Source organism: Mobula birostris, chromosome 30, assembly GCF_030028105.1.
Source record: "Mobula birostris isolate sMobBir1 chromosome 30, sMobBir1.hap1, whole genome shotgun sequence".
In the NCBI taxonomy this organism is placed as follows: Eukaryota; Metazoa; Chordata; class Chondrichthyes; order Myliobatiformes; family Myliobatidae; genus Mobula; species Mobula birostris.
The window spans coordinates 13,293,039-13,300,886 of NC_092399.1; the positions used below are offsets into that span (position 1 = coordinate 13,293,039).

General features: G+C 41.9%; 1 long non-coding RNA gene across 1 annotated transcript; it reads left to right on the forward strand.

The window, feature by feature from the left end:
• The first annotated feature begins 255 nt into the window (after positions 1-255).
• On the forward strand, positions 256-1,090 carry LOC140190490 (uncharacterized). The gene is made up of 2 exons (XR_011883615.1): positions 256-335; positions 982-1,090. It is a non-coding gene; the product is annotated as an uncharacterized lncRNA (long non-coding RNA).
• The last annotated feature ends 6,758 nt before the right edge of the window (positions 1,091-7,848 follow it).

The window sequence follows — 7,848 nt, forward strand, 5'->3', positions numbered from 1 at the left end:
GGCATGTTATTTTTCCTTGCAGTCTGACCGCAGTGCATCCAAGAGGATTCCTAGTGCCATCATTTGTTTCAAGCAGATTTCTCATGGTTCAGAGCTGTAGTGATTTTTTTTCACGTAAGATTTCTTTCCACCACCTTCCACGTCCCTTTGTATCCCTTTGCAATAAGATGCTTGCACGTTTATCAGCTCAGAAGAACAAACCTGTTAATCTGTCTCTATAAAATTAACCTGTTTTTTTTTTACTTTTTTGACTGACGGTGTATGTTTCGAGCATGATCCGAATGTGTGACAAGTTGGCAAGAGAGATGTTTGTGCAGATCGGAAGGGACAGTTCAGTAAGTAAAGGAAGACATTTCAGCATCAAAACCCCCCTAAATTAGATAAGTATGGCCATCCTTTGGTTTTGCAGGACTGATTACTCCACTGATGTAAATTATTTAAATCCCCCCAAAAAGTGTGTCACAATGCCAATTTATGGCTGGTTTTGCTCTGTAGAACTTTGAGCATCAAAGTTGGTTAATACTTCTCAAAATTATTTCACTATGATCATTTACAGCTGTTATTGACATTTCATCCCAACAGTTTAGTTTAGATTTAAACCCAGATTATAATCTAAGCTCCTTTTATACGTTGCCAAAACAAACTTAGTATCTAATAAAAGCTGACTAAATTGTTGATGAAGTATGAACTGAGCACTGACCACATTTTCTTAACATTCACTTGGAAACAACCATACCACTCATAGCATAAACTAAACCAACTTCTAAGAATGAAATGAATAAACAGATATTTATGCAAATATAAAAGCAAAACACTGCAGATACTGGAGATCTGAAATAAAACCAGGCAATGATTAAAAAAATACTCAGCAGGTCAGACAGCTTCTGTGGGGAGGAATCAGATCAAAGCACCTGCACCATGAAAGATGCTGATGGTAGGAAATTAACCATGAGATGTAATTGTGTTTTTCTCTCTCCATAGATGCTGATTGATCTGCTCAGTGATTCCAGTATGTCCAGTTTGAGCTTCTATCCTCAAGAAGAATGGTACCAAACTAAACAACACATTAAACATATCTGACAAAAAGTCACATTTATAGCACACAGTCCTATTATTCATTTTCTTCTATCTTGAATAAGACAATATAATATGATCAAGCACAGACAAATAAATAAACACGCATAAATTTAGAAAAATCTTGTCAAATTCAAGTGACCACCTACCAGGTAGAATGTACTTACATTATCATCACATTACTAAGAAAGTTCAAAGTAAGTTTACTATCAAAGTAGGCATGTGTTACCATAAACACAAGAAATTCTGCAGAAGCTGGGAATCCAAGTCAATCCACACAAAATGCTGGAGGAACTCAGCAGGTCAGGAAACATCTATGGAAATGAAAAAACAGTTGACATTTCTGACCTTCTTCAGGACTGGAAAGGAAGATGCCAGAACAAACAAAAAGGTGGGGGGGAGGGGAAGGAGGGTAGCTAGAAGGTGATGGGTGAAGCTAGAGAAAGGCAGAGGGCTGGAGAAGAAGGAATCTGATAGGAGAGGAGAGTGGATCAGAGGAGAAAAGGAACGAGGAGGGGACCTGGGGGGAAGTAATAGGTAGATGAGAAGAGGTATGAGGCCAGAGTGGAGAATAAAGGAAGAGGGGGGATGGGGAGGGGAAAACATTTACCAGAAGGAGAAATATCATATACTACCCTGAGATTCATTTTCATGCAAGTGTTCAGAATAGACCAAAGAAATACAGCAGATTCAGTGAAAAGCTACACGCAAAGACCGACAACCAACGAACAGGCAAAAGTAAACAAATTATGTAAATACAGCAAATAGATAAATAAATCTGAGAACATGAGTGGTAGAGTGATAGAGATTATTACAAATCTAACTGTTATGTTGCAGTTTGTTAGTTATTTAAAGTAGTTTTGCTCCATGGCAGTTCAATGGGCAGATCCTCCAAAGGCCGGAGACTGATAATCTCTGGTCCCAGACCACACAGCTTCTTTCAGCATGGACCCATCTGTAGATTCGTTGGGAAGCCAGCTCCCAGTTCGTCAGTAAAGCAAAGTGCAGCACCATGAAACAATTCTAAGGTGTCTCACTGAGATTTTCACACACTCACAAATGTCTACAACCCTTCGGAACATGTCTTGAACTATGGTAAAATTATGCTTTGTAAAACAGAAGGAATCCGAAGATGTAGCACACACTTTCAAAAAAAAAGCATTTAAAAATATTTGAAAATGCAAACACGAGGGAATCTGCAGATGCTGGAATCTCAAGCGACACACATCAAAGTTGCTGGTGAACGCAGCAGGCCAGGCAGCATCTCTAGGAAGAGGTACAGCCGACATTTCGGGTCGAGACCCTTCGTCAGGACTAACTGAAAGAAGAGCTAGTAACAGATTTGAAATCTGTACCTCTTCCTAGAGAGGCTGCCCGGCCTGCTGTGTTCACCAGCAACTTTTATGTGTGTTGCTAAAAATATTTGAACTCCCTGAATTCAGTGAAATACAAAGTTTCCACTACCTTTCTCCCAGCAGCTCCCATTTATTTTTACAGGTCAGCAGTCACCTATTTATTTTTGCAAAGTAGAGCATTAGTGTTGCACTGTTACGTTGTGGATAACCACAGGAGCCTTGCTGCACAAAGAAAGAGATCACAAAGGTAATGGCCCGATTATTCAATCACAATGAAGTCACGTCCATGGTGTTTGCTGTACTTAGACCATGAGACAGCAGCACACTTGTAATTTCCCTGCATGGACAGTTTCACGTAGAAATCTCAAAGACGCCCTCAATGTTTAAAGTAGTTCTGCTTACAGCCTTCTCTAATGGGATCAGACAAAATCGTATGAGTGGATGTGAATGTAAGCCACTGGTGAATTATTTTCATTACAAAATACACTAAATTTGGCCTGCTGTGTTTCACATGCTCTGTGTGAAGTTTCAATGCTCTGCGTGAAGTTTCAATGCCATTCTAAATGCACACTCTCTGATTGGAAAAAAAATCTTTTGAGAGCAAATTGCAGTTTTTGCAAACTAGAAATTTTAACTGCAATGGATATAATGAAAATTTTGAGACTGGATTTTCACCAGATTTGCAGTAAAGCAGGGCTTACATAGAAACATAGAAAACCTACAGCACAATACGGGCCCATCGGCCCACAAAGCTGTGCCGAACATGTCCTTACCTTCGAAATTACCTAGGGTTACCAATAGCCATCTATTTTTCAAAGCTTCTTGTACCTGTCCAGGAGTCTCTTAAAAGACCCTGTCATATCCGCCTCCAACACCGTCGCCGGCAACTTATTCCACGCACTCACCACTCTCTGCATAAAAAAACTTACCCCTGACATCTCCTCTGTATCTACTCCCAAGCACCTTAAAACTGTGCCCTCTCAGGCTAGCCATTTCAGGCCTGGGAAAAAGCCTCTGACTATCCACACAATCAATGCCTCAAAGGTTCCAAACCTTTTGAATGCCATGGCCCCAAGGAGTCTGTGAACCCCAGGTTGGGAACCTCTGAACTAAACAATGACAAACACTGATATTTGATGTGTTATAAGATAATTGATGAATCTTTGATGTGTTTTAAGATAATTGATGAGTCTCCAGCCCCTTGGTACAACACCTCATATACTGTCAAGGTAGTCTCCAGCCCCTTGGTATGAACATTGAATTCTCCAACTTCCCGTAATTCCCTCCCCCTCCCTTCCCCTATCCCTATTTCACTCTGCCCCCTCCCCCAGCTGCCTATCACCTCCCTCATGGTTCTGCCTCCTTCTACTACCCATTGTGTTTTCCCCTATTCCTTCTTCACCTTTCCTGCCTATCACCTCCCTGCTTCCCCTCCCCCACCCCTTTATCTTTCCCCTTACTGGTTTTTCACCTGGAACCAACCAGCCTTCTCCTTCCTACCCTCCCGCCACCTTCTTTATAGGGCCTCTGCCCCTTCCCTCTTCAGTCCTGACGAAGGGTTCCGGCCTGAAATGTCGACTGATCGTTTCCACGGATGTTGCCCGACCTGCTGAGTTCCTCTAGCGTGTTGTGAGTGTTGCTTTGACCCCAGCATCTGCAGAGTATTTTGTGTTTATGCATCTTTGATGATTGTGAATGAGTTATGAATTTATACTTAAATTATTATGCACAGCAAAGCCAAATTTCATTAAACCAGGTGTTTTTACTTTTAATTTTCTTCTCACAAAACCATAGAAAAAATTACAGTTGGTCAAAATGTTTTGGCAAAGATTTCTCAGGGAAGTGTTTAAATGCATAGTTGCATAATGTAGACCAGAAAGTTTAAGTTCAATTTATGGTCCACACTCAGTGACCACTTTATTAGGTACACCTGCTAGATCATGCAGATATCTAATCAGTCAATCATGTGGCAGCAACTCAATGCATAAAAGCATGCAGCCACTGTCAAGTGGGTCAGTTATGTTCAAACCAAACATCAGAATGGGGAAGAAACATGATCTAGGTGACTTTGACTGTGGAATAATTGCTGGTGCCAGACTGGGTGGCTTGAGTATCTCAGAAACTGCTGATCTCCTGGGATTTTCATGCACAGCAGAGTTTACCAGTGTGCGTCATTTTGACGGGTCAAAACGCCTTGTTAAGAAGAGATCTCAGAGGAGAATGGCCAGATTGGTTCAAACTGACAGAAAGGTGACATTAACTCAAATAACCATGCATTATGACAGTGGTGTACAGAAGAGTACCCCAATACACAACATATTGAACCTTGAAGCAGATGGGCTCCGGCAGCAGACCACAAACATACACTCAGTGGCCACAGGGTACTTAACAAAGTGCTGAATGTATGCACAGTCAGATGAGTATAAAATTCCTACTACCACCTCAGAACAGTGAGTCTGCAGCTCGGAATTAGGAATGGTTTCCTCCTATCAAATGGTGTAGGCTAACCATTTTACAAACTAAGTGCATGAAAACTGAAGTAAGAAGGCTGGCCACAGTGCCCTTTGCAATAGCATGGTTTTCTAGCTGTCCTGTGAGTGTTCTTAAATGATGCTTTCACCATTCGGGCAATGGCTCAGTACTAGCATTAAGAGAACACTAATCATAAAATCTAAGCTTCGCCATTGTGAGGTGTGAGATTTGGAGAATGGCCAACACCTCAGGGACTGCAGCCAGAAAAGAGACAGCAATATTAGTGAGGAGGAGAATTTCCCAGTGTCCGTTTGGACCATACCTGTGCTGCAACTGAGGTATTGCATTAGTATAGAATATGCCTAGTTCATGGACTAAGTTAATGATGAAGTAAACATCTCCCTCCTCATAAAGACTGAGTTAAAGAATCCTGAAGCTCTTCTGATTGTTAAACCTCGATTAACTAACACCAAATTAAAACTGTGCCTCTAGTACATCAGTGTAATTCACGGCTGAGGAATATATTTGTGCTCAAAGACATTTTTAGCTTAAAACATTGATATAACGTAAAGGAGGCAGCATGGTAGCATAGTGGTTAGCACAATGGCTTTACAGTGCCAGTGATATCCAATTGGTGTTCAATTCCTGCCACAGCTTGTAAGGAATTTGCATATTCTCCCCATGACCATGTGATTTTCTACCAGGAGCTCCCTCTTCCTCCCATACTCCAAAGGTATATGATTAGGATTAGTGAGCTGTGGGCATGCTATATTGGCCCCGGAAGCATTGTGCCATTTGCAGGCTGCCCAACACAAGGCCCAAAACGTCGACTGTACTCTTTTCCGAGATGCTGCCCGGCCTGCTGAGTTCCTCCAACATTTTGTGTGTGTTGCTCGGATTTCCAGCATCTGCAGATTTTCTCTTGTTTGACAAATGCTCGTTGATTTGATTTGACACAAACAACGCCTTTCATTGTATGTGTCAATGTTTCTATGTACATGTGACCAATAAAGCTTATCTTTAAATATGTGCAAAGGATTGCATGCAACAATTAAAGAAATTAGATTAATTTACCAAGGAATGCAAGAAAAAAATACTGAATTGTTTCCTGGGATTGTCAGATCATTTGGATTCTGAAGTTCAAGACAACAAAGGGAGATCTCATTGAAATATACAGAATGCGTAATTGGGTTGACAGGGTAGATACTGGGATGACATTTTTCTATTTAGGGTATCCAAACCATGTCATCACATGCTTAAAATAAGATGTTATTCATCAGGAACTGAGATAAGAGAGCATTTCATCACCCAGAGCTGAATAAACCTTTTGAATTCTCCAGCACAGGGGGCTGTAGTAGCTCAGTCACTGTTAATATTCAAGATGGAGATCCAGAGGTGTTGGGTATTATGGGGACAGAGAGGCCTGGTGGTAATAGATCAGCCCTGAAATTGCTGATTAGCAAGGAAGGCAAGGAGTGCCAAATGGCTTGCTCCTGTTTCAGGAACCAAAGGTGGTGATGAATCAGCACACAGGATGGGGATCGAAATTTTGACTGAGTGGTGTCATAACAACAACCTCTCACTCAATGTCAGCAAGACCAAGAAACTGATTGTAGACTTCAGGAGAGGGAAACCAGAGGTCCATGAGCCAGTACTCATCAGAGGATCAGAGATGGAGAGGGTTAGTAATGTTAAATTCATGGGTGTTTCTGTTTCAGAGGACCCATCCTGGACCCAGCACGTAAGTGCAATTGCGAACAAAGCGTGTCAGCGTCCTTACCTCCTTAGGAGTCTGCGGAGATTTGGCATGACATTGAAAACTTTGACAAACTTCTGTAGCTATAGGGAGTATAATGACTGCCTGTATCATGGGCTGGTATGGAATCACCAGTGCCTTTGAATGGAAAATCCGACAAAAGGTAACAGATTTGGCCCAGCACGTCACGGGTAAAGCCCTCCCAACCATTGAGTACATCTACATGAGAGACACTGTCATAGGAAAGCAGCATCCATCATCCGAGTTCCCCACCACCCAGATCATGATCTCTTCTTGCTGCTGCCATTAGGTAGAAGGTACAGGAGCCTCAGGACTCGCACCACCAGGTTCAAGAACAGTTCTGATCCTCAATCATCAGGCTCTTGAATAAAGGAAGATAACTACTCTCACTTACCCCATTATTAAAATGAAATAATTAAAACTATCTCATTTTAAGGACTCTTTATCTCATTATCTCATGTTCTCGTTATGTATTGCTATTTATTTATATCTGAATTTGCACAGTTTGTTGTCTTCTGCACTCTGGTTGATCTTTCATTCATCCTGTTATAGTTACTATTCTATAGATTTGCAGAGTATGGCCACAAGAAACTGAATCTCAGGGTTATATATGGTGACACAGACATCCCACCTCTCCCGGAAGTTCCGGGAGTCTCCCACATATTAATAGTGGCTTCCTGATGCCCGCAAATCATGTACAATATCACGGAAATCAATTTTTTTGAGAGAGAGCGCGAGAGGGAAAGCAAGCGAGAGCACACGAGCGACCACGAGAGAGAGAGAGCACGAGCGAGAGAGAGAGCGAGTGCGCGCCATGGCAGAGTGTTCCAAAAAAAAAAAAATATAAAATGTACGTCACCCCAGACTACACTAAAGTGTACCCCTGCCTAATAGGGGTCAAAAATAATGACAGTGTTGCTCGCTGCACTGTTTGCAACAGTGACTTTTCTATTGCCCATGGTGGGTTAAGACTGTAAAAGACATGTTGAGGTGAGTTTAACAGGTGTTATTCGTTCATCAGCATAGCTAACGTTATTTAAACTAGCTGGCTGGCTGCTAAGGAGCTGCTCCTTTGCAGACATCCTGCCTCTCCCGGAAGTCTCCCGCAAATTGATGGTGCTACCTCCCTGAAATGAGTTTTTGCAGGGTGGGATGTCTGGGTGACATACA